Genomic DNA, 27,612 nt, shown 5'->3' with positions numbered 1-27,612 from the left:
TAATAAATATCTACTACGACTTACCATCAGTAGCTACTTACCGTTCGTATTTCCTGATACCGATGACCAGTAACGGTTATCACATGATGATCTCGAACGAACAACTATGTCATATCGTTTATTCCTGTGCTGAAGATCATTACTAATTAATGTTTCCATTTTTATATTTACGATGCAGTTAATAATTATCTTTATTACACTTATATTGACAATTATTATATATGTATATATCAACTGTTTTTAGTATCCTGAGCAAAGCATTAATTAAGGATCTAGTTTATCGACCAACAACCTTGCTTTGGATTGACTGTAATTAACAGGTGAGGACATCCTCAACTTGAGTATTGAATATTAATTGTATAATCAATAATCAATATATATTTGCACTATGCATTGCAAAATTTTCGTTAATTGTTTACAGTTAGGTTTTCCGTTTAATATTTGTATTGTTTTTATACCTACGATTCGCATCTATGCATTTTCGATTTAATAATGAAAAAATTTAGTTATTTTATCTGTGTTAATTAATGCAAAAGTAATACTCGAGTTTCCAATATGACTATTAATAAAGAGTTTTATATAATAAGATAAAAACAATAAAATCTTCTAATATACACACAGTATTCTTTGTGACTTCAAATAAAAAAATTTACTAAGGTTAAAGGGTAACTAAAAATATAAAATAACGAAATATTTTTTTAATTAGTTTAATGGAAGATGCATTAAGTCAGGAAATTATGGAAAATGGACGAATATATCGTGTCATGTGTCAATATATCATATTAAGTGACGTTGCGGTTGTGGAAGGTAAAGAATGATAGACGAAGATTGACAGATTTCTTTTAATAATGTATTGTGTATACATAATTTATACAAAACATTATCGCACAACATATAATTAATATTATACAATTCATATTTTCAATGTTCGCCATTGACTGCAGCGCAGATATATTTTCGTTCGTTCGACTTGTTACACACAGGCGCACGTAATTACAATATGTATCGAGATCTCACCTATGTAATGTGAAGGCTCCGCTCACTTAATTCTCAACATTACTGTAAACCATTCCTCAGAAGAAAGGACTAAGAATATGAGACGTTTACTTTCAAAATAGTGTAAATCTAATTTTACGAATATCATTTAAATTAATATATAAATATTACTGTACAGTGTATCGATATCCGTAAGGATGTTTAAATTATTCACTCTACGTTGAAAGCAGAAACGACTCATATATACTCGATTCATAAACAAAATCACCCCTTAAAAGAATCATAATGTCCTTTATTAACGGTCCATTTTTACACAATATAATATCCTCCAACATCCCAAAAGCAAACAGTCACATAAAATATAGTTTCCAACTGGTCAGAGATTTGAGTGGCCAGTACCTTAAAGACAACTATATTCTCATTTCTCTCGACGTCGTGTCACTTTTTACAAACGTCCCTATTGACCTAACCATTGACAGCATGGCTGAACAGATGGGAGCATATCTCGAAAAAATGCGATAGGTATCCCCAAAGAAGAATTTATTCTCACATTACGGCTTGCCTTGAATCAACATTTTTTAAATTTAATAACATATACAAACAAAATTAGCAGAGTCCGCTTTTCCCAAGGGGAGTTAACTAATTGTAAGTCCTTTTAGAGAAAAGGGACAAAAACAACTGCAATTGCTTGGTCGACCGTCAGCCTTGACTTTGTCTTATAGTGTTTTTCATTGGCAGAACTAATGCGCACTCAGTGCACATTAAAGCCATTGTACACTGATTTAATCTCTAATATTTAAAGTAAAATGCAAATATTTCGACTGATAAAATACCAATATATATATTTTACCAATTAGTACAACAAAGAATATTGAGGATTTCGTGACTCAACTTGTTTATATTAAACATACACTTTACGTTGATTTCTTGTACGACGGCTTTAATGTGCACTGACAATGAGTGCGCACCAGTTTTGCCAAAGAAAAACGCTATTAATTATTATTACTGGGACGCAAAGGTTCGTGAAACAATGCGAAATTTAACCCCGAATCTTCGCGCTCGTAAATCTTACAATTAAATAAACGGTGACAGTGTGTGTCTCATTCAGCGTAAAGAAAGATAGCTCCTCTTTTCTTTCGCTCGGCGTTTAAACCAAAAGAGATCATAGCTCGCGATAAGTCTCGCGATTTAAGTCCCGTCGCTCGCGAACCAAGAATTGTTCTGTCGCTCGCGGAATAAAGATACTTGTAGATAACTGTGAAAATAGCTTGTTTATTGTTATATCGGACAATTTTAAATACACACTTATAGAATTTTGTATAGATTCAAATTCGGTATTCGGATTTTTCTCTTGCCTGATGTCTTTTTCCTAAATCCGCTGGCGCACAATAATTATTCGGCCGCGATATGGGAAATCCTAGTCATATTTCCTTAGCCACAATGTATATATACATATATTGTTGCCTTCGACGCCAGCTTTTCAACGCGTTCAAGCTTTACTTGCGAAAGCATCAAAAGTTTGTCCGTCAGTATCCCGCTTGAACGGGCGAACGAAACAACTTTGATAGTAGATATGCTTTAAATATATTTAATTTCCATGTCTTCTTTCTTTTATACATTTTTGTCTTATTTGAAAGTTTTATTTCTTTATTTTATATTTATATTATTGCGCTTGAGACTCGCTCCGCGACCGCGTTGCCCCGAAATCGCGAAAATAAGGCTAGCAAGGAACAACTAGACCTCTGCGAAGTTAGCACCCCAATTTCGGAATTCTGATATAATTGATGGAGTTCTGAGAGAGAGAGAGACCCTTCAACAACTTGCTTATTCGTCATTGATTATACAACAGAGCATATTACCTCTGAACGATTCGGCAGCTCGGCTCAGGGAATCGATTATTTCACGTAAAACTTTTCACTTTTTGCTTTATCAAAATCTATGCCAACAACCATCTTTCATCAATTAGAGAAAAAGAAATTATGTAAAATTTTATAAAAGTTTATTTTCGTAAAGATTTATTCTAGAAAATATATAATTAAATTAGTAAATCTAATTGAAAGGCGAATTAAACGCGTGTAAAAATTATTTTTTGAAACGTTGAGCATTTTGAATGTCTCTTTTAATTTGAATCTTTCATTTTTGTGTTACAGAATCATCGTAGCTAAATAACTCCGCCCGTCGCACAGTGGGGCCGATTCCCGAAAAGCTGGCCAAAAGTCGAAAAATGAAGTTTTAATTTATAGGATTTGAAGTACATAGATGTATAGAGTAATGTTCAAAGAATATGTAACGGCCCTTTATAAGGGCTAATTAAGTATACATGGCAGGTATAAGCCAGTACAAAAAGGACCTTCGCACGAGTAACAGCTCGAGCGTCCGAGCTCATGTTCAAGCGTCATATTCAAAAATTCGTAGAAAATCGTAAAGTTGATCTTTTTTAATACTACAAAATGGATGTTTTAAATGGAAAAATGTAGTTTATTATCGTATTAACGGATTTTTTTATAATAACGAATTATTTCAACACCAATAGAAAGAGTTTCCACCCTATGAGAAAAGCTGCAATACGTATTCGATAAATCTATCAAAAGAAGAAAATACGTGTAACCATCAACATGTATTTAAAAAAATAATGTGAAATCTTTAAATTAAATTTCTGCTCGCATTCTCGGTCCGCTTACGAACATAGCCGAACGCGATCATTTTGCGAGACGAGAAGATGTTCAACAGTGATTTAAGCCAAAGTTCCAAAGAACTCGCAGTTTTCTCTTTTTTTTAACAAAATTTTTATCTGTATACGATGTAACGATGCGCCCCGAAACGCATCATTCCCGGCGAGCATCAGCCGGATGCCGCCCGGCCGAACACCCGTCGGGCGAGACAAGGCACGGTGTGCCCTTTTTTAAATACATTATCTCGCGTATAAGTCCGCGAACGGACTTACCGCGGCAACTGACTCGGAGCGCCGAGCGGTGCCGAAAACGGCCGAAAGCCGCCGAACGCAATCGCAGCGTCGGGACGCCGTATTTTCCGAACGCTCCGCCGCTCCATCCCGGCGCTCGCGATTGCCGTCGCGTATACCCCCGCCACACCGACACACCGCCGCGGGTATATAAACCGACGAATTGTTAGCAACAAATAGATTCCGCCGTGAGCCAGCAAACCGACCAGACCTGTTCTCCGCTGCTCACGGATCCCGCAATCCCCAAATTCGAACAACCAGGAGTTAGAGAGGCATCTCTGGCTCTGCCAAGTGACGAATCTAGGCGGTTGACTCGATCTTCCTTCCGAGAACCGGAGTGAACCAGGGTAAGAGAGCTCTTCTCTTACTCGCCAAGGATCTTGGCCACCCGGTGCCGCCTCCCGCCCGCGTATTCCGAGACGCCAGGATATAAAGAGTCATCTCGATATCTGCTAAGGATCTTAGCCGCTCGAATCCGCGCGTTCCGGCGCCGCGTGCGCTTACCGCCGCCGCTGGCCAAGCCTGCGCTTCCACCGCGATCACACCCTCGTGTGCCGCGAGCCCGCGCGCCCACGATCTCCGTACACCGCTACCGTATCCGCATCCGCGACTTCCGCGATCTCTGTATATATCGTCGCCTCCCGCGCTCTCTGTATATACCGTCAACTCCCGCGATCTCTGTACACCGCTCCAAACTCCGCGATCTCTGCGTATCGCCGTTACCGTATCCGCACCCGCGACTTCCGCGATCTCTGTACATATCATCGACTCCCGCGATCTCTGTATATACCGTCGACTCCCGCGATCGCTGTACGTGCCTCCGACGCACCCGCGCTCTTTATACATAGCTCCGATGCACCCGCGCTCTTACTGTACACCACTTTACGCTTTATAGAATAAACTTGTTATATTGTTCGTTTTAACCGAGTCTTGTGTCTTCCTCCGCGCCTACTCCGAACCCTGACCAGCCGCGAGCTAGATCCGCGCTTCGGAAGCTAGGTTGTTTTAACAACTTTATGATACACATTTTTTCCCCAATTTTTTTTCTCAATTGAGACTAGGTCAAACTAGTTAAACTACGTAAAATCACGCTAATTTTAATGCGAGTGCAATCACGAGAAATGACATACGCTCACATAATTGTTGATTTAAAGACAGTTTCCAGGCGATCTATTTGATCCGACCAGCTGCGTGTGCTTCTCCGAAGGGGACGTTTATCCCTATAGCTATAGGAACACAAAGAAGCGTTATAGACGCCTATAGGCTTCTCTGTACGGCCACAAAGTGTCCACAAAAATCTCGTTTGTCTGTGCCCTTAAGCAGAAGGAAATTAATGAGAAGGAAATATACACACATAAAGTACCGCTATTTTTCTCAAGGATTATATACGATAGTCATAGATAAGTCATCTTAAACTCACCTGTCGCGATTAATCCGCCAATATCCAGCCCATAGGCTCAAAAACAGGGTGATCCCGTAAGGTCATCAAATTTATAAAAAATCAAATTTATAAATCAAATTTATAAAAAACGAAGATTGAGCTGATAAAGCTCTTGATAGAAAAACGGGAAGATTGGATGCAGATTCGCGTATCCTTTATGGACGGAGCTGCTAAACCCTCATCTGCCGATTTAATTAAATAAACGAGTCGGTTACTAAAATCTGACAATCGTCGGCTGTAAAAGTACGGCAACCCGCCGGTAACAAAATTCGACAATCGTCGGCAGCAAAAATCCAACAACCCGCCGGTAACGAAACCTATGCCAACAACCGTCGGCAGCAAAAATCCGGCAACTCGCCGGTAACAAAGTTCGACAATTGTCGGCAGCAAAAGTACGGCAACCCGCCAGAAACGAAATCTAACAACTGTCAGCAGCAACAGTCCGGCAACCCGCCGGTAACAAAGTCCGACAACCCGTTGACAACAAAGTTCAAAGATCGTCGGCGGCAAAAGTCCGACAACCCGCCGGTAATGAAACCTATGCCAACAAGCGGCGGGAGCAAAATCCGGCAACTCGCCGGTAGCAAAGTCCGACAATTGTCGACAGCAAAAGTACGGCAACCCGCCGGTAACGAAGCTTATGCCAACAACCGTCGGCAGCAACAGTCCGGCAACCCGCCAGAAACGAAATCTGACAACTGTTAGCAGCAACAGTCCGGCAACCCGCCGGTAACAAAGTCCGACAACCAGCTGGTAACAAAGTTCAAAGATCGTCGGCAGCAAAAGTCCGGCAATCCGCCGGTAACAAAGTCCGACAACCCGTTGACAACAGAGTTCGACAACCAGCGGCAGCAAAAGTGCGAAAAAGTTTACGGTAAACCAACTCAAGGAGAACCTGCGAGAAAGAGGTCGATCGATAGACAATTATCTGTGAGCAGCGATAATTCTCAAAGTCGTACTCCCTATCGTAACTTCGCGATCCGAAATTGAGAAAACGGAAGAAGGCAATTAAGCCACCTCCTCTGTCGTGAAATGTTTGCCGTAGTAATCTAACTTTCACATACTGTTTCGGGACTTTCGGGATTATATATTCGCAAAGTTCGCGAATATTTCCGAATCTTCGCGCCCTGGTAATAATAAGTGAAACAAAAGGCAAAGATCAGCTAACGGTCGATCGAGCAATCAACTGTTTTGGCCCCTTTGTCTAAGGAAGGAGACTCATTGTCAGTTAATTTCGCGTCGACGTATAGTACGGACTGCGCGATCCCTATTTCATTCGTAGGTATACGAAACACGATCTTAATTCAAATATATGAGGTAGCAGATAGCTGCAAAGGGCTTTAATGGATATGCATATCAATGCTGGTTAATGATGTATTGATCAGAATTCCTTACAGTGCAAAGGAGAGCATAACGATTTTCTGCAACAAGTTTTCGTTTTATTTCAGCATGCTCGAATGTCTCTTTTTTTACCGTATTCGCGATTCTACGTACATTGAAGGACTTATCGATCTGTAACAAGTCTGTAAAAAAGTGTACACACTTCTACAATTAACGTGTATACGGTCGACCGTGTGGCGAAGATAATTCTTCAATTTACCAGCATTTATTTTTTGCTCATCGTGAGTGCTCACCGTTATGCCGCTATATGTTTTCCAACTTCCCCAATTTCATAGAAGTTACGCACTTCTTTTATTTTAAAAATAATTTTGTTTGCTACCTGGGCCCTTAGTGTTCGTTTTAGCTGAACTTCTTGCACAGTTCATCTTTTCTCCTTTTCTCTTCAACGTGAAAAGAAAAAAAGGAAAGATGCGTTGCACTCGCGCTGAGTTCGGTCAGCTTCGGTATTCTCCGTCGCGGAGCGTCGTTGCTAACGCGATACAGTTTGACTGTCAGTTCTGAAAACGCGAGCGTACGTTACGGTTCGCTTTCCGCGGGTCGCGAGTAAACGCGCGAGCGGGAGTGTAAAGTGAGTGCAAGTGTGTAGTAAAGTACGTGTGAGTGTGGTGTGTGGGTGTTGACGCGGGATGGAGAAGCCGCGGGACATAAGTCCGGAGCAGGATTTTGGGTAAATATGCAATATTGCATCCTCGGTTCACATTTTATTCGATAGCGTTTAGAATCTGTTCGCATGAGTGCTTATTGAGAAGACTGATTCTAAAACTCTAATTACTTTATATTCATTTAATATATATTCTTATTTCTTAATTGTGCGCAGATCTTACCTTGTAAACACTATAGCCTCTCATCGAGAATCTGATAAACGCACTTGGAAAATCCACCGATCCACGCGGAATTAATTGTGAAAATAGCGGGAACGCGGGGAGTCTTCTTCTTCTTCTCCTTCTTTTGTCTAGTTTGTTTAAAATTGTAATATTGCTACTATCTAGCTTGTGCATTTTGAATTTTGCTTCGCGACGAGGTGAGTCATCTTAGACTCACCTGACGCGATTAATCCGCCAATATCCAGCCCATAGGCTCAAAAACAAGATGATCCCGTAGGATCATTGAGCTGACAAAGCTCTTGATAAAAAAACGGGAAGATTGGATACAGATCCACGTAACCCTTATGGACGAAGATGCTAAATCTTCATCTGCCGATTTAATTGAATAAACGAATCAGTTACTAAAATCCGACAATCGTCGGCAGCAAAAGTCCGGCAACCCGCCGGTAACAAAGTTCGACAATCGTCGGCAGCAAGAAGTCCAACAATCGTCGACAGCAAAAGTACGGCAACCCGCCGGAAACGAAATCTGACAACTGTCGGCAGCAATAGTCCAACAACTCGAAGGTAATAAAGTTCGACAACCCATTGACAACAAAGTTCGAAAATCGTCGGCAGCAAAAGTCCGGCAACCAGCCGGTAACGAAACCTATGCCAACAACCGTCGGCAGCAAAAATCCGGTAACCCGCCGGTAACAAAGACCGACAACCCGTTGACAACAAAGTTCGAAAATTGTTGGCAGTAAAAGTCCGGCAACCCGCCGGTAACGAAATTTATGCCAACAACCATTGGCAGCAAAAGTCCGGCAACCCGCCCGTAACAAAGTCCGACACAACCCGATGACAAGAGAGTTCGACAACCAGTGGCAGCAAAAGTCCATCAACCAGCTGGTAACAAAGTCCGACAACACGTTGACAACAAAGTTCGACGGTAACAAATAATCAAACTGTGTTGGCTGCGTTCAGCAAAGAAAGCAGTTCGGTGCTCGGGTCAGCTCGGTGTGAAAGTGCGCCGTAGTACGTCGATCGTTTCATCTCGGGAGTGTCTAATAAAGTGTCGCGATCATATTATGACAGTTACTTCGCTCTCAATCGCTAAATATCGGACAGTGGTTCTGTGAGTGGCCTGTGCAACGGAAAGCGAGGAGGAGGAGGAGGAGGAGGAAAAGGCGGCCTGATGTCCTGAGAGGAGGAGAAGGCCTGGCAAAGGCATCGGATCTCGGCGGAGCAACCTTGGGGTAAATATCATTTCTTATCTTAAAATTAATAATTCTTTTTTATTTAATCGGGCTGTTTTATCTCGATAGTCAATATAGCGGACTGTCATTTGTGTTCCAGGGGTTTCACCGCGAAATTCAAATATAATATTTTCACATTTTTTTGTGGGGGACGAAGCTTTCCCGTTGAAAGCATATGTGATACGACCATTCCCAAAAAAATATTTATGTGATCGTAAGCAATTTTCACTTATAGGCTTTATATTATCATACATGACATATAAGTAATAAAATAATATTGTTGCGCTCGCCGCGCCCAGAAATAATTAGAGAAAAAGAAATTATGTAAAATTTTATAAAAGTTTATTCTCGTAAAGATTTATTCTGGAAAATAGATAATTAAATTAATAAATCTAATTGAAAGGCGAATTAGACGCGTGTAAAAATTATTTTTTGAAACGTTGAGCATTTTAAACATTTCTTTTAATTTGAATTTTTTATTTTTGTGTTACAGAATCATCGTAGTTGAATAACTCCGCCCGTCGGTGCGCATCGGTCGGTGAGTGACGAATTTTTTTATAATAACGAATTATTTTAACATCAATAGAAAGAGTTTCCGCCCTATGAGAAAAGTTGCAATACGTATTCGATAAATCTATCAAAAGAAGAAAGTACGTGTAACCATCAACATGTATTTAAAAAAAAAGATGTCAAATCTTTAAATTAAATTTCTGCTTATTTATTGTAGCAATAAAATAATCGTCGATTTCTTTCCGAATTTTCAAGACCGGACAAATTTCGGCCGGCGTTCTCTACCCTTCGCGTTCTCCGGCCAGCTGGCCGGCCTACGTAGACAAGGGGTCAGATAAAATCAGTATTACGTTTAGGGACACGCACGTACAAACCTATTAACGAACGCACGCTCACGCGTCCGACCGCGCGCGGGCGCGCTATAACTCACATGTGTAACACACGTGCGCAAGAACGCCGACGATCGCCGTGATTTACGTGCCGCTACGATCTCACCACCTCCTACTCTCTCCCTATCTAAATTCCGTGCCATCCTATTAACCTCTGCACCCACACATTGCTATGAAATTTTGGAAAATGACCCGACTTCCTGATGCATTCTCTATATGTTATGACGGAAATAATTCCCAACTCTATTCCCAAGTTTTAACGGAAGATTTGATATACATGTATATTCTGATTCAATGATACAATAATATTAATTTGATTCGAATTTTAAAATAGCGCGATAATATCATATACAGCTAAATCATATTTTGCGTTAAGTAATCTGTTTTTCTATATTAAAGCTTTCTATGCACACACACGAATATATTTCATGTTACACCTAATTAATATACGAAAATTAACTCATAAAACATTAGTAGATCTCCAGCTCTCACATCATATATCGGCAAAATTCACTTTTGTAAAAATTTTAATTACTAGATATCTTCAAACTAATTCTTTATTATAATATTAAATATTTAATATTATACCTAAAAAAATATTATCTAACAGCATCCCTTGTGGGCTTGCCAATATCCAGCCCATAGGCTCAAAAACAAGATGATCCTGTAGAGTGATCAAATTTATAAAAAATCAAATTTATAAAAAACGAAGATTGAGCTGACAAAGCTCTTGATAGAAAAACGGGAAGATTGAAAGCGGATCCGCGTATCTTTTATGGACAAAGCTGCTAAACTCTCATCTGCCGATTTAATTGAATAAACGAGTCGGTTACTAAAATCCGAAAATCGTCGGCTGTAAAAGTACGGCAACCCGCCAGAAACGAAATCTGACAACTGTCAGCAGCAACAGTCCGGCAACCCGCCGGTAACAAAATCCGACAACCCGTTGACAACAAAGTTCAAAAAACGTCGGCAGCAAAAGTCCGGCAACCCGCCGGTTACAAAGTCCGACAACCCGTTAATAACAGAGTTCGACAACCAGCGACAGCAAAAGTCCGGCAACCAGCTAGTAACAAAGTCCGACAACCCGTTGACAACAAAGTTCGACGGTAACAAATAATCAAACTGTGTGCCGATATAAGTGCGAAAAAGTTTACGGTGAACCGGCGGCTCCGGCGGCTTCAATGAATACGACTCAATGCCAGCAAGCGTCTCATGCCACTCATAAAAATCTGTGGTCGGCCAGCAATGACACGGCTGTCCAACCGCGGAACTTGACTATCGGCTACCTTACAGCGATTAAGGGCGGCCTAATGGACCGTCAGGGTCTCGCCATTTTCGGCGCTCTGACCATGGCCCTCGACGAGATCAACAATGATCCGAAAATTTTGCCGAATGTGAGACTCGTGATGCGATGGAGCGACACGAGAGAAGAGACCGTCGAAGCTACAAGAGCGATGATCGATATGATCTGCGACGGGGTCGTAGCCTTCTTCGGGCCGGAAGGTTCTTGGTTAGGCCCTTCGCACGTCGCGCCAAATAAGCTGGTGCCTAATCTTTTTGAAACGTAAATTCACCGCTCCAGCTCTGAGGGTTCCAAAACACTAGATACAGTTTAAAATTGTATCATTAGTAGAATAAATAAATAGGGGGGACACGACTGCCTTGTAAAAAAAGTATGAAGTTTAGTATCTAGCAAGTGCCGAAGCAATCAATTATAAAAAAAATACATAAGTATAGAAATACACGAACATGTACTATCTTAAAAAAATTTACACAGCTTACACTAGCAAAGTTATTTTATTTAATAATTAAATTTATAAACTGAACATATGACGTCTTACAATAATTTCAGAATATTTTATTTAAAAATAAAAATTGATTATACTTTTAAGAAGCTCTAAGAAGACTCATTTAAGCTGACCAAACGATAAATGCTGCTTTAATGCTTATTTTTAGCTTGGAAGATACATATATAAAAAACCAATTAATTCCACGTCAATCCTTGTTCGCAAATATGCTCCTTTTTTCTCCTACCAAAAGAGCAGAACGAGCTGGATAACCAAAATGAGCATCACAATTATGGAAATTTTGATTGAAATCCGAAATTTTAATTGAAAAGTTAGTCCTCGCTCAGGTTTCATTGTGCCGCGAGTCAATAAATAAAGTTTCGCGGAAAGATCTACGTATCTTAATACTACGAACTGCCATATGCATGAAATTATACATATATATATGACTATATTAATTCACATCTTATTCTCATTTCGGATTTCATTTTTTATGTTTGCCTGGAATATAACTTGCCAATGAAAAACTAAAATAAGAAATCTTGCGAACGCAATGTCTAAAAAGAAATTGTGTTTTGTACGTTCTTCGCAAATACGCGAAATGACTGATTCGATTAAGTAAGGAGCCTGATTCCTTTTGTGCTAGCTTCGTCTAAAGAGTAATATTTGGAAGCGTATTTATACGATGTTGGAGAATATTGTACAAATTTTTATAGCATACATTTTTAAATCTTAAATTATACACACAATCGAAATGGCATGCATAATATAGCGGAAACATATTTTTTATATTACCAGAATTCACATTTTCTGGAGCATAACAGAAATGTTGCTGGGAAAATTCTATAAATATTTAAGAGACGTATCAAAGGGCTTTAATGGATATGCATATCAATGCTGGTTAATGATGTATTGATCAGAATTCCTTACAGTGCAAAGGAGATCATAACGATTTTCTGCAACAAGTTTTCGTTTTATTTCAGCATGCCCGAATGTCTCTTTTTTTACCGTATTCGCTATTCTACATTGAAGGACTTATCGATCTGTAACAGGTCTGTAAAATAGTGTACACACTTCTACAATTGACGTGTATACGGTCGACCGTGTGGCAAAGATAATTCTTCAATTTACCAGCATTTATTTTTTGCTCATCGTGAGTGCTCACCGTTATGCCGCTATATGTTTTCCAACTTCCCCCATTTCATTAAAGTTACGCGCTTCTTTTATTTTAAAAATAATTTTGTTTGCTACCTGCCCTTAGTTTAGTTTTCACAATATCCGTTTTGTTTCATTTCGATACTGATGAGCAGCAAATAAGTAGAACTGCAGAGTGGCCATGCACTTGATATTTTTTTGAATTAGTAATATATCACTAATTATTAATTTTATTATTTACATCTTTATCCTAGGTTCTGTCGTCTATCACCATACTCGCAACCCGTCGCGTCGCGTAAAAGAGTCACGGTCGGTCTCGCTCCGCGTATACTTGGCGCGAGACACTACCGTGTCTCTTGATACTTGTGAACTTATAAAACCATAGATTATAAATTTATGCTCGTTATATAAAAAAATAAGGCAGGTGAAACATTGATGATATTATACAATGTACGTTGATATATACACGCGCCGGCAGGAATGGTGACCCGCAGCGAGCGGCGATTAAGTGTATACGTGTGTAAAGTAAACACACGCATACACAATAAGAATTAGAATTAGATTAAATTAGCTATCGTGCATTATAAATTCGTTTTAGCTGAACTTCTTGCACAGTTCATCTTTTCTCCTTTTCTCTCCAACGTGAAGCGAGCAACAGGCGTTGTCATGGCAACGTACAGGGATACACATACAGCACGGCCCCGGCGCCCCCGGTTGGCTCGGCAAGCGATCGGCTCTTGCCTCTCAGTTAGTGTCAGAGAACGTAACGTTTCGGTTGCGGGCGGCGCGTGCGGGCGCTATTCGTGTGTGTGCCGCGCCTTGTGTATGTGGGTGCTAGTTCGAGTGCGGGGCTCTTGTCGCTCCCCCCCGCCCCTCCGCCTATAAGGAGACAGGCCGTCCTGGCACGTGAGAACTTTTGTGAGAAAGGTACGGTACGAAAATATATCACGTTTAAGAGTTGCTGCCATGGTTCCTGTCAAGGTGGCTTAGCAAAATTTCTCATCGAAGCGAATATTCTCTCACGTCATACGGCAGCAGCGTATTCCAACTTCGTGCTAGATGAAGTTCTACGCGCGATTCACGACATGCAGGAGCGCATAAATCGAGTAGAAGCCGCGATTTACGACACCGCCGATGAAAGCAGGGTTTGACGCGTATGCAACCACGGCCCCCTAGACATTATATAGAAACCAAAATATTTTTTCAACCGAACGAAGATTCGTGTCAACAGGTTTTTATTCACGTTAGGTATATTTTATTTTCTCAATAGCTTTCAAAAGAAATAAATGAACGCTGGCTCGATGTTATTGCGTATTGATTCGGAAAGATGAAAGAGAGGGAGAGAAAAGGACAATAAAAAAGAAAAAATAATTAAAGCCCTATAGCTATAGGAACACAAAGAAGCGTTATAGACGCCTAAATAACATCGCAGAGCGACGAATGTATTCCCTTCACGGTTTCAGCCTGGATGTCAAGCCACCTGTGACTCGTGGCTGCGTCCAGCATGGTAATCCGGTCCCGCGTGGATGAACGGGGTGGCCAGGAAGAGGGACTCACTTCAACATCCCCGATTCTCCGATTCTTGATTGGTCAGATTCCCGTGAGAAGAGCCCAGGAACTTCCGGACCGGCCGGTCTCTTCTCGTCTCCGGAGCGGTTGTGAAGAGGGAGGGGGGGGCGGGGAGCCTCGCAGAGCCTCGAAGCCGCGGAGCCAACCAAACTTCTACGGTGGTGGCGACAAGACGAAGACGGAAAAACGGAAATCACATCATTACATAGCCCATAGGCTTCTCTGTACGGCCACAAAGTGTCCACAAAAATCTCGTTTGTCAGTGCCCTTAAGCAGAAGGAAATTAATGAGAGGGAAATATACACACATAAAGTACCGCTATTTTTCTCAAGGATTATATACGATAGTCATAGATAAGTCATTTTAAACTCATCTGTTGCGATTAATCCGCCAATATCCAGCCCATAGGCTCAAAAACAAGGTGATCCCGTAGGGTCATCAAATTTATAAAGAACGAAGATTAAGCTGACAAAGCTCTTGATAGAAAAACGGGAAGATTGGATGCAGATCCGCGTATCCCTTATGGACGAAACTGACAACCCGTTGACAACAAACTTTGAAAATTGTTGGCAGTAAAAGTCCGGCAACCTGCCAGTGACGAAATCTATGCCAACAACCATCGGCAGCAAAAGTCCGGCAACCCGCCGGTAACGAAACCTATGCCAACAACCGTCGGCAGCAAAAATCCGGTAACCTACTGTGGGATCTGGATTCTGGAACCGTCAAGAGCGCGCTCTCACGTGAGCGACGCACGGGAGTCATGCCTCGGCCGCGTGTGTACGCGTGCCGGGCCTGCTGGTAGCGCGGCCCGGAGTCAGTCGTCTACCGGTCGCCGAACGATAACATAACATAACGCGCTCGCTCCCGACAAATGTATCTAATGTACTCGCAATAAATTATCCTTAGAATAAATTATCTTACAATTGGGGGCTCGTTCGGGATTGCGAGTAGATGCGGTCGGATAACGAGCGATATGAGGTAGCCGTGGTGTACCAGTGAATTGAAGACGAAAAAAGACGAGTTGAAGACGAAGAAGAAAGACGAGTTGAAGACGAAGAAGAAAGACGAGTTGAAGACGAAGAAGGAAGACGAGTTGAAGACGAAGAAGAAAGACGAGTTGAAGACGAAGAAGAGAGACGAGTTGAAGACGAAGAAGAGATACGGTGCAAAGTCGATAAGAAGCGACCGGAAGACGATTCAAGACGATTTGAGACGATTTAAGACGATTTAAGACGAAGAGTGCCCGGAGCGGTATACCGAGAATATGAGTAAAGCTAGTCGAGTGACGAGGAACGCAAGTGATTTCACGTTGGCCGAGCTAAAGGACATACTGAAATCATTGGGGCAGAGCACAGGAGGAGCGAAGGCCGAGCTAATTGGCAAATTGATGGCGCTGGATCCGGAGGGCGCCTGGATGGAGGCATCCCTCAGTGAAGACGAGAATGATGGCGGAGAGACGAGTGACCTTCGTGGGGGTGGCGACGGTAACGGTAGCGATGAGCGTGCGCGGCATCGCTCGACACCAGCGGAATCAAATGCATCCGCGGACGGCACAATGCAGCGAGAAATAGAGCTTATACGAAAGGAGAAAGAATTGATGCAGCGTGAGCTCGATCTGGCACGGCGCGAGATATAATTTTTACGGCGCAACACGGAGAATGCACCTGCGCCTGTGCAAAGACGAGAAATGTCGCCGAGTATTCCCTCAAGAGTTAACGTGAGCATAATAGCCGAATTACTCAGTTATTTCGATGGAGGTGCCGACACGTACGATCAGTGGTCGAAGCAAGTGGCGCTTCTCAAGACGACGTACGCTCTCGATGATAACACGACGAGGGTTCTGATTGGATCACGGCTGAGAGGAAAGGCACTCGATTGGTTCCATTCGAAATCGGAGCATATCGAGTTGCCGATCAACCGACTTCTGGAAGAGCTGAAGGCAATGTTTTCTCATCGGCGAAGCAAGGTCGCCATGAGGAAGCAATTCGAAGACCGAACTTGGAGACGGGGCGAGGCATTCAGCGAATATTTACATGACAAGGTAATATTGGCTAATCACGTCCCTGTTCCCGATGACGAGATTCTCGATTACGTCATCGACGGTATATCGGATCCAGCATTACGGGATCAAGCCCGCATACAGAGGTTCGGATCGACGACAACATTGCTAGAGGCATTCGAGAAGATCACTATTCAACCCAGAGGACAACCGAACGGCGCTTCCGGTGGGAGATTCGACGGCAGGAGTTCCAGATTCCAGGAGATCGATGGAAAGGAGGCTTAGAGTGGTGACAGGTGCTATAATTGCGGCCAGCGGGGTCAGGTTGGTGCGAAGTGTCCGTCTAAGAGTCGCGGCATAAGGTGTTTTCGCTGTGGCGAATTTGGACACGTTGCAGCGAAGTGTTCTAAGAATCAACCTGTGACAAGGGAGGCGAACGCGGCGAAGGGTGTCGGCGGTGTGGGGCGGTCAGCTCAAAAGAGATGCTGCAAGGATGTTTCGTTGTTCGGGAGCGGGGTAGCTGCGTTGATTGATTCGGGTAGCGTAGCGATCTAACATTAATGCGCGAGCAGAGTTACGTGGAGATGGGCGCGCCGCCTTTGCAAGGCGATGAGACTCGACTTCGCGGTGTTGGCTCGGGAATAGGCGGGACACTCGGCAAGTTCTGCGGCGAAGTAGAGATAGACGGTCATTTGTATCCAATGACCGTGCACGTGGTAGCAGATCCGCTGATACCGCATGATCTGTTAATCGGAAATGATTTCTTGGACACCGTAGAGACAAATATTAAGAAAGGCAAAATCACTATTTCGAAGCTCGAAGACGATATCACAAGCGATTCTAAATTACCGGGAATTTTTATGATTGATGACGTGCGCGAAGCGAATGAAACTGATGTAGCGTGTGTTGTTAATGGCGAATGTGGACGGGATGTAGAACAAATGATTGGAAATTATAAGCCGGTTGCGGCGCACGCGGTCGATGTAGGCATGAAATTAAAAGACGATGAATCTGTATATCGGAGTTCTGGGCGATTGTTCGCGTCGGAGAAAGAAGCTGTGAATGCTCAAGGGGACGAACGGCTGCGCGACGGTATGATCCGGCCATCTCTTTCAGAATGCGCCAGCCCGATAGTTTTAGGAAAAAAAGAAAAATGGATCAACTAGGCTGTGTGTTGATTGTAGGTCGATTAACAAAAAGATTTCTGAGGACCGTTATCCTCCCCCTGATTCTCCGTCGGTGTTTCAGGAGTCCATACGCGCGGTCTTTAATAGCGAAGTTTCCAGAACCCGCGAACGTCGATGCCGAGAATTGATCACGGCCAAAATATACATGGATGACCTGATCATGCCGTCGACTGATTACGCGAGTGGCTCACGGAGCCTCGAGCCGGTATCGCGTGCGGCGAGCGAATGCGGATTGCTGTTAGATCGGGAAAAGTGTCGTTTCCTGCAGGAGGATGTAGAGTTTCAATTTGCCGCGAAGGAGCGGGAGGCGTTTCGGCAATCGAAAGCGATACTAAGTAATCAGCCTGTTGTACGGTTATATAATGTGGGAGCGTATACAGAATTGCGTGCGGATGCGTGTGTGTATGGATACGGTTCGATTTTGTTACAGCGCGATGGCGAAGACGGTGCACTGCATCCAGTGTACCAGGCGAGCGGCGGAACTTCGCCCGCGGAAATGCGGCGCACCGGCCACGAGCTTGGAGTGCTCGCGATCGTCAAGTCCCTGAAGAAGTTTAGCGTGTATTTGTCGGGGATACAATTTGAAATTGTGGCGGATTGCCGGGCGTTTGTCATGACGATGAATGGGAGAGGTTTGCGCGTGAGAATGGCGAAAGGTGTGTTGTTCGAAAAGGTTGACGGACATGACGGACCTAGACAGACCGTAACGGTAGCCGAGTATATGAAGCCTTGGATTCCCTACGACGACGAGTTTTCCGATGAAGAAAATAATGAGCGCATCTGAGGGCAGATGCTTGACCAGGATGGCCGAGTGTGGGATCTGGATTCTGGAACCGTCGAGAGCGCGCTCTCACGTGAGCGACGCACGGGAGTCATGCCTCGGCCGCGTGTGTACGCGTGCCGGGCCTGCTGGTAGCGCGGCCCGGAGTCAGTCGTCTACCGGTCGCCGAACGATAACATAACATAACGCGCTCGCTCCCGACAAATGTATCTAATGTACTCGCAATAAATTATCCTTAGAATAAATTATCTTACACTACCGGTAACAAAGACCGACAACCCGTTGACAATAAAGTTAAAAAATCGTTGGCAGTAAAAGTCCGGCAACCTGCCGGTAACGAAATCTGTGCCAACAACCGTCGGCAGCAACAGTCCGGCATTCCGCTAGTAACAAAGTCCGACAACCCGTTGACAACAAAGTTCAAAAATCGTCGGCAGCAAAAGTCCGGCAACCCGCCGGTAACAACGTTCGACAATCGTCGGCAACAAGAAGTCCGACAATCGTCGACAGCAAAAGTACGGCAACCCGCCAGAAACGAAATCTGACAACTGTCAGCAGCAACAGTCCGGCAACTCGCCGGTAACAAAGTCCGACAATCATCGACAGCAAAAGTACGGCAACCTGCCGGAAACGAAATCTGACAACTGTCAGCAGCAACAGTCCGGCAACCCGCCGGTAACGAAACCTATGCCAACAACCGTCGACAGCAAAAGTCCGACAAACCGCCGGTAAAAAAAAGGCCGACAACCCGTTAATAACAGAGTTTACACAATGCGCCGATCACTACCTTGTTTCCTCCCTGTCGTTAGTTTATCTTTAAATTTCCCGTGGCTGTAGCGCGCGCGCGCGCTTTCTTTCTTCCTTGCTCGTCACAATTCCGCTCGATTCGCACTCGATCTATTAGTTAGGGAGCTGGTGGCCAAATCGGTATATGATTTGTTCATGTTTCATATCGATAGGGATTAAAGTTTAGATCAATACGAATCGATTTGGTCGAGTCAATTAAGGTCCTACGTCGCTGCGTTTTTGCGTTACAGCGCTTCAAATTTGTAAAAAAAAAGGGTACTAAATCATTTGTTCATGTCTGCCTCTGGGGCTGATGGTCAAAATCATCCTGAAAACGAAGAAAATCCATGAGGCAGACACTCAGAGCTCTGCATTATCACGGGACGTAATTGTAAAAATGTAAAAAAAAGCTCTACTAAGTAATTTGTTCATGGTTCTAGTTGCGTCCATTCGATTCATTATGACTCCCTGAATACAAAAAAAATTTGGCAGACATTTTGCTCACTGATTTTGAGCTGTACATACATTTTTTGAAATTCATGGAATCAAGGGAAAGCGGGTATTACGGCTGATTATTGTTATTATTAATAGTTTATAGTTTATTGTTATTATTAATAGTTTATAGTCTTTAAAGTAAAAAAAAGCAAATAAATTTAAAAAACGTCGTCATCGCTGTCGTCCGAAATACTGTGCCGGTTTTTCGAACCCGATTGATAACTGATGTCGGCACTTTCGTTCATATCACCTTCTTCATATAAAAAATACACAACGTGTTTAAATTTGTGTTTCACATACGAACATAATCTAGAGACGCGGTGGCTGCTCGATGGCAAGTATTACAAAGGAAAAAAAATTCAAGAAGATTTATAGCACAAAATTTACATTATACATCTAAATGAAAAAATTTGTACCTGAGCGATCTTCGGGATCTTTAATTTCTGCTATGACGTCGCTATACAACCGGGGCAGTTGTTCTCCTTTGAACCATCGAAAATCGAGCGCGTAATCTTTTTGTACCCAGCCATGATCAGTCGGGTCCAAATCACCAACAGGATCTTTTCCGAATATTTGAAATATGTTTTGAAAATCGCTCCTATCGATTGCTTATATGTAACATTATTTATTTTCATTGATATTTTGTAGACGTAGAATTTTTTACTTGTAGCTTGGCGCGAGCGTCGAGTTTTTCAAAAAAATATTCAAATGGTCTGCCTTTGGAATATCAGAGGCCTGGATGTCTGCCTCATCGATTTTCTTCGTTTTTATAAGAAATCTAAACATCAGTCCAAGAGGCAGACATGAGCACATGATATAGCACACCTTTTTTTTTTAACATTTTTGAAGTGCTGTCAATTGACAACGCAGAGGCAACATGCTGGCAGACCATTTTTCTGTGGTCCTTCACTTTGTCTTTAATCGAACAATTCAAGTCTGCCAAGTGTACACTTCATATACACTTTTTTAAATAAAAAAAAAAACTTAAAAAATTGATTACTACAAAAATCAGAGCCCTGGATGTCTGCCTCTTCGATTTTCTTCGTTTTCAGAAGGATTCTGAACATCAGCCTCAGAGGCAGACATGAACAAATCATATAGTACCCCCTTTTTTTTTTACAAATTCGAAGCGCTGTCAATTGACAACGCAGCGCTACCATGGTGGCAGACGCGGTCCTTAATGTTTCTTATGGTACAATTATCGCTATTAATAATGTCTGCCACATGAACAAATCATATAGAAATTTTGGCCACCAGCTCCCTAACTATATGGATCACTCGCGCGCGATACGACCATACGTAAGCAAAGGCCGCAACATGTTAATAAAATTAATTACATATTTGATTGATATATAAATCAGAGACAATACTTGAAATAAAATCCGATATACACACGTGAATAAAAGAATTTTTTGGATTATATGATGATGTATTTTATAAAATGTGGTTAGGTTCGCACAAAAGATATTTGTGTTCTTGTCAAAACATTTTATATATGCTGATGCGATCAAATGTCACTCGAAAATGTCATCGCTAACTATTTCGTGTCTGTTGATAGGCATAATGATCTTTAGAAACTTTCTCGCGGAGAATGTATTTTATTCCTCGTAAACTGCTGAGGAACAAATTTTTCTATTGGAACGAAAATTGAAGTATTACACGTGGGAAAAATCTAAAAAATTATTTTGCAATTCCCGAAAAATTTCACTTACTATTTTAAAATTTAAACGTACTATGTAAACATCTGTCACATTTTTTGTAAACTAATTACATGTAGTCTAAGAGTATGAAGTGCTTTGAGTAATGTCTTGAGTCTAACAGTACGCTGCGTAGGTACTTTTGTCCACTGTGCACATACTCTTGTCCGCTATATTATTACATTTCTTGCCGTAATGAATATGTAATAGCTTTATGTCATTAAAAATATTTTTTTAATGTTTATTGCTATTTAATTAATTTATAATTTTAATTAATGCGACGACAATTGCGCGGCATAATTCGCGCGACTCGTGTCAACAGATTTTTATTCACGTTACGTATATTTTAATTTCTCAATAGCTTTCAAAAGAAATAAATAAATGCTGGCTCGATGTTATTGCGTATTGATTCAAAAAGATGAAAGAGAGGGAGAGAAAAGGACAATAAAAAAGAAAAAATAATTAAAGCCCTATAGCTATAGGAACACAGAGAAGCGTTATAGACGCCTATAGACTTCTCTGTACGGCAACAAAGTGTCCACAAAAATCTCGTTTGTCTGTGCCCTTAAGCAGAAGGAAATTAATGAGAGGGAAACATACACACATAAAGTACCGCTATTTTTCTCAAGGATTATATACGATAGTCATAGATAAGTCATCTTAAACTCACCTGTCGCGATTAATCCGCCAATATCCAGCCCATAGGCTCAAAAACAAGGTGATCCCGTAGGGTCATCAAATTTATAAAGAACGAAGATTAAGCTGACAAAGCTCTTGATAGAAAAACGGGAAGATTGGATGCAGATCCGCGTATCCCTTATGGACGAAACTGACAACCCGTTGACAACAAACTTCGAAAATCGTTGGCAGTAAAAGCCCGGCAACCTGCCAGTGACGAAATCTATGCCAACAACCATCGGCAGCAAAAGTCCGGCAACCCGCCGGTAACGAAACCTATGCCAACAACCGTCGGCAGCAAAAATCCGGTAACCTACCGGTAACAAAGACCGACAACCCGTTGACAATAAAGTTAAAAAATCGTTGGCAGTAAAAGTCCGGCAACCCGCCGGTAACGAAATCTGTGCCAACAACCGTCGGCAGCAACAGTCCGGCATTCCGCCAGTAACAAAGTCCGACAACCCGTTGACAACAAAGTTCAAAAATCGTCGGCAGCAAAAGTCTGGCAACCCGCCGGTAACAACGTTCGACAATCGTCGGCAGCAAGAAGTCCGACAATCGTCGACAGCAAAAGTACGGCAACCCGCCAGAAACGAAATCTGACAACTGTCAGCAGCAACAGTCCGGCAACCCGCCGGTAACGAAACCTATTCCAACAACCGTCGGCAGCAAAAATCCGGGAACTCGCCGGTAACAAAGTTTGACAATTGTCGGCAGCAAAAAGTCCGACAATCATTGACAGCAAAAGTACGGCAACCCGCCGGAAACGAAATCTGACAACCGTCTTCAGCAACAGTCCAGCAATCCGCCAAAAACGAAATCTGACAACTGTCAGCAGCAACAGTCCGGCAACCCGCCGGTAACAAAGTCCGACAACCCGTTGACAACAAAGTTCGACGGTAACAAATAATCAAACTCTGTTCCGAGATAAGTGCGAAAAGGTTTACGGTGAACCAACTCAAGGAGAACCTGCGAGAAAGAGGTCTCTGTTCGACCGGAAGCAAAACTAAGTTAATTCATCAATTGAACTACAGGCGGAATCCCTCGGAACAGTCGACTTTGCACGGTGCCTTATGCACAACGTGCCGAGACAATAAACACAACCGGAGTATCCAAGTATACGCGAAGCGAGACCGCATCGTGGTTCTATACTTGGAAGCTCTGCCTCGCGTTATGAAATGTGAGCGGAATGTCCCTAACTACGGGCGCGATCAAACTTATCTGTCTTCTCGATGCAGGCAATTACAATGACGTAGAGACTTTTTCAAATCGCATTCGCTCGAATTGGATATATGGACTTTGATGTCGCCGCAAACGCTAGCAAACATTGAGGGAACTAAGGAAACGCAACGCTCGATACGAAGGGATGGCGCTAAGTATGCTCGCCAAGGGAAGTTTCTTTTTTGCTACATGATTACATAAGTATTTACAGTTATAATATTTACAGCTACAGCTATTTACATTATTTACACGCTTTTCGGGTGGTCGTCAAGCGGCTCAGCCGCAGTAGTAACGTTGTCGCCGGAATCTATAGAGGAATCTATATATATATATATATATATATATATATATATAGATCGATAAACGACAGATTTGCGATATCGGTCATTTTCGCTGTGCGTACCGTAACGACTCGCACGAGTCCGTCCGCGCCAAAATGTACCGCCTCGATTCGTGTTAAGTCCCACTTCGACGGTGGAAAGCAGTTATTGCGAATGAGAACGAGTTATTTATTTGAATAAATCCGCCAATATGCAGCCCATAGGCTCAAAAACAAGATGATCCCGTAGGATCATTAAGCTGACAAAGCTCTTGATAAAAAAGTCAAGAATATTTTTTGTCTCGTTATTAGAAATTCTTTCTGAGGGTGCGCCGATAACGAAACCTATGCCAACAACCATCGGCACCAAAAATCCGGCAACCCACCGGTAACAAAGTTCGAGCTATAAAAAATCTAATAAAGATTTTTTTATAAATTTAATTTACTTATAATTTTTTAAAACAACATATCGTTGGCCACAGTGCCGGGTGGTTTGCGTCAAGCTGAGGCCTGCAGGACTCGTCAGGATCTCTGGCGGCCTGGTCATGACCAGAAGCATGCTGCACGGGAGCGCCTTGATCAGATACCGCGTGCCGGCCCACATACTTCGTGGGCCTTCCCGATCACATGTCGCTTGTTAAAAGAGAGTCGTGGTTGAAAAATAGTCATAGTTAAGTCATCTTAGACTCACCTGTCGCGATTAATCCGCCAATATCCAGCCCATAGGCTCAAAAACAAGATGATCCCGTAGGGTCATTGAGCTGACAAAGCTCTTGATTAGAAGAAAGAGGTGACGGAGCGGAGAATGAAAGAGCGAAAAGAGTGTAGAATATATGAGGTAGAATAAGAAAAAAAAATGTAAAACTGCCACAATAGTTACGCTTCCGCCCGAAATACGTGTATATTTCGCTCCGCGACGAGATAAGTCATCTTAGACTTACCTGTCGCGATTAATCCGCCCTTCCGAGTAATCGATAAATTAGGACCATCAAACGAAAGATCTGTATGGAAATTTATGTCATCACGTGGTTGAACCTCCTCTTCGTCCGGTACAATCGCGAATTCTACGTTTTGCGCTAATCGAGCTGCGTTCTCGTTGATGAATGACACCTCGGACCCGGTGTCTAGTAACGCGGAGAGCGGCTTTTCGTTTAACTGAACGTCCAGGTGCGGCCGGGGAAAAAATTTTACGACGAGGACCAGGAGACGGCCGGGTTTTCCGCGGTCCCGGCATCGTTTCTCGGCGGCGGGTGGCAGTCCTTAGTGAGGATTTCATCTTTGCCGAGCAGAATTTCTGGGCGGGACGGCGGCAATCGAAACGCGTATGTCCCCGCTGCTTGAGGTCGACCTCCACCAGCATTCGCGTCGGTTGTACATGGCGGCGGTGATCGGTGCCTCGACGGTATTCGTTTTCGCGGCGGCACGTTTTTTTCCGATTCTGTTGAAACCTTTCGTATTCGCTGGCCCGCTGCTGGAGGTCGCGGGGACTATTGACGTCGCCTCGCTAGATGCGATTCTGGTAGTCGGGGTAGAGATTTTCATATAATTGTTCGACCTGCTCGTTGGAGTATCCCCCCGCCCGTCGCGCATGAGCGCGAGTATGTGCGTCGCGGACTTCACATAGAGTTCCCCGTCTTTCTGCGTGCGGTCACGAATTTTGTTGACTAGTTGTAGTCGGTATTGGCGGGGCTAATTCGCTCAACGTGCGCGGACCAGTTCGGACGTGTTTCGTCCGGAAGGAAATTATTTTTAAGTATTGCGACTGTTACTGTCTGCATTGATTTCCACACAGACTCCCAGTAATTTCCATTTAGACTTCGCTACGCTAACAGTGATTCAGACTTTGTTAACAAACAGTGGCAAATCTGGCCGTATTGTCCGCTGAAAAGCGGCAGGAGCCAATAAAAGAGAAGAAGAAGAAGCAGAAGGTATTGGCGGGGCAGGAAGATTCTTTAAAGTCCGCGATAAAATCTGCTCGCGTACTGTATGGAATTCGGCACCATTGCGCATTTCTCTTGGTCGCGTCGTATCTCTTTGTTCGCGTTTTACGTCGCGTGTCGCGTTGAGAGTGGCATCTTGGATGTATCTACTCGCGTACCGCGTAAAGTTTTGCTTTTCGTGTAGGTGTCCATTGCGTGTAGATATCCCTCATTCGCGTTAAGTATTTGTGAGTGTAATTACGTTAAACAATGCTGCGCCTACTTTATGTTAAATGTTGTTGCGAATTCATGTGATCGCGTAGTGATAAGTGCTATCGCGCATTATTTGCTGTTCGTTATTGCACTTCGTTAGACATCGTCGTGGCGTACGCTGTTTGCATTACTGACAACGGAACCCCTTTTGTGTAATCGCGGTTTTGAGATCGACTCCGTGCGCACCGAGCGTGGCGCCGCCATCGTATGTCATATTTGATTTTGTCTCATGTTTACTTCTATTGCACGTTTTTTTTCTATGTCCCGTTTATTTCTATTTAATGTTTCCAATAAAACTTGTCACTGATTGTTAATGAAATTCAGACCATTTGTGTAACTTGATCGTCATCTCGCAGAATTCTTGCCCTGCCCCGCTATCGTTAGGTCGAGCTGGCCGGTCCCTCGCACGACCGACTAAATCGACTATCGCGGTTTTACTTTTGGTCTAGATTTCGCGAATTTTGGAAATTAGTGCATGCGAGTATCACGAGTCTAGCGCCCAATCATTCGTTTAGCGGCTGTCGAATGTTGAATAGTGCGAGGGATCAGCTCGAGAGACCCGTTATCCTTAAAAATATCCCCGTTCTCCCTTTTGATCTGTCTTGCGCCTCGCGCGCGAAAGAAAAAAAAAGACGTGACACTCCAAAGAACTTCACCCATTTTGGGCTGAATGTAGGACTGATCTTTAATTTGAAACCAAAAAGTATTTTTTTAAATTTAGTGTCTACATTCCTTTTATCACTGGCGTATGCTTTTGTTAAACTGGGTATACACTTAGCGAACGAACACCGAACGAACAGCGAACGCAAACGTTCGTCGTCATTATTCAACAAATATAATCAAAAATATCAAATTGTTACATGCAGAAAGCACCGAATCTGGTCGAATTCTGATGCAACCGAAAAAAAGAACAAATGACCTAGGAACACATCGCGCAAACGCGAATGTCCGAACGTTCGCGTTCGCTGTTCATTCGTTAAGTGTATAAGTATCCAGCTTTACAGAAGACAGGAGCCAACCGGGAAAGTGCTTGTTATGTGTATTATTTTAATTATTTTAAGGCTGCAGCCGTTTGTCGATCTTTCACGCAAGATTGAATAATCTCACGAAACATTTGACAGAAAATTACTTATAACATCAAGAAATTGTTTCAGTATGTTTTATAGTATAGATATTTAGACAAAAATAAGATACTAACGTTTCGTGTAGATTTCAATGAGTCATCACGTGGAATTTTATGATCAAGCAAAACGTTTTAACCCTAGTTAGCCACACTTATTTTCGAGTTTTTAATTCGCCACACTCCAGTCCGTGAGACCGCCCGACTTTATCGCATTGTCATTTTCATTATAATTAATATTTTTAAGCTTTTAATGTAAGAATTAGAAATACAGAGTCTAAATAAAATGTTTATGATAATATTTGATCCACAAAATAATTTAAGTTTAAACTAAACCTGTTAAAAAAAAATGTGAAAACCAGGAAACCGAAAAAACGTTTAGCGGTCCACATGACCGGAATGTGGCGCGAGTTAGGGTTAAATGTATTTCATTTCACTCTTGTTGTACGTTCTTTTGATGAACGCCTCGCAGTTCGTGTACACATTACATGTGTCAATATAATGACATGTAATGAATTCTGTGCCTAAATGCGCAATAATGTAGCCAACGGAATTCGCTACTAATTTCCTTCATTTTTACACCTTATTATGTGTAAAAATAAATAATAATTTTTTCACAATATCTTGTTATTAACGCAATTATGCTTCTTACCGTACGTTGATCTTCCGTTTTCTCCGCAATTGGGAATAAATTTTGCTTCGTTCTCTTTATAAGACCTTACATTTTCTTCTCTGTTTTCCCTAACAACAAGAGGTCAGTGTTCTCCAACTGTCTTCAGTTACACATTCGTCGTGCAATCTTCATCATCTGTGCGGGTAATAAGGAACATGTAGAAACAGATGACAATGGATAGATTTAAAT

At 42.5% G+C, this 27,612-nt stretch overlaps 1 long non-coding RNA gene across 1 annotated transcript in view; it reads right to left on the bottom strand.

The window, feature by feature from the left end:
• Nucleotides 1–828: 828 nt before the first annotated feature.
• Nucleotides 829–27,612, bottom strand: part of LOC139784461 (uncharacterized) — a 31,709-nt gene continuing 4,925 nt past the window's right edge. Inside the window, exon 2 of the long non-coding RNA XR_011721568.1 lies at nt 829–27,612. This is a non-coding gene — a long non-coding RNA (uncharacterized lncRNA).

Source organism: Temnothorax nylanderi, unplaced genomic scaffold (assembly GCF_030848795.1).
Source record: "Temnothorax nylanderi isolate EJ_2023f unplaced genomic scaffold, tnyl_v1.0 TNYL_tig0631_pilon, whole genome shotgun sequence".
In the NCBI taxonomy this organism is placed as follows: Eukaryota; Metazoa; Arthropoda; class Insecta; order Hymenoptera; family Formicidae; genus Temnothorax; species Temnothorax nylanderi.
This window is presented reverse-complemented; position numbering and strand designations above follow the sequence as displayed.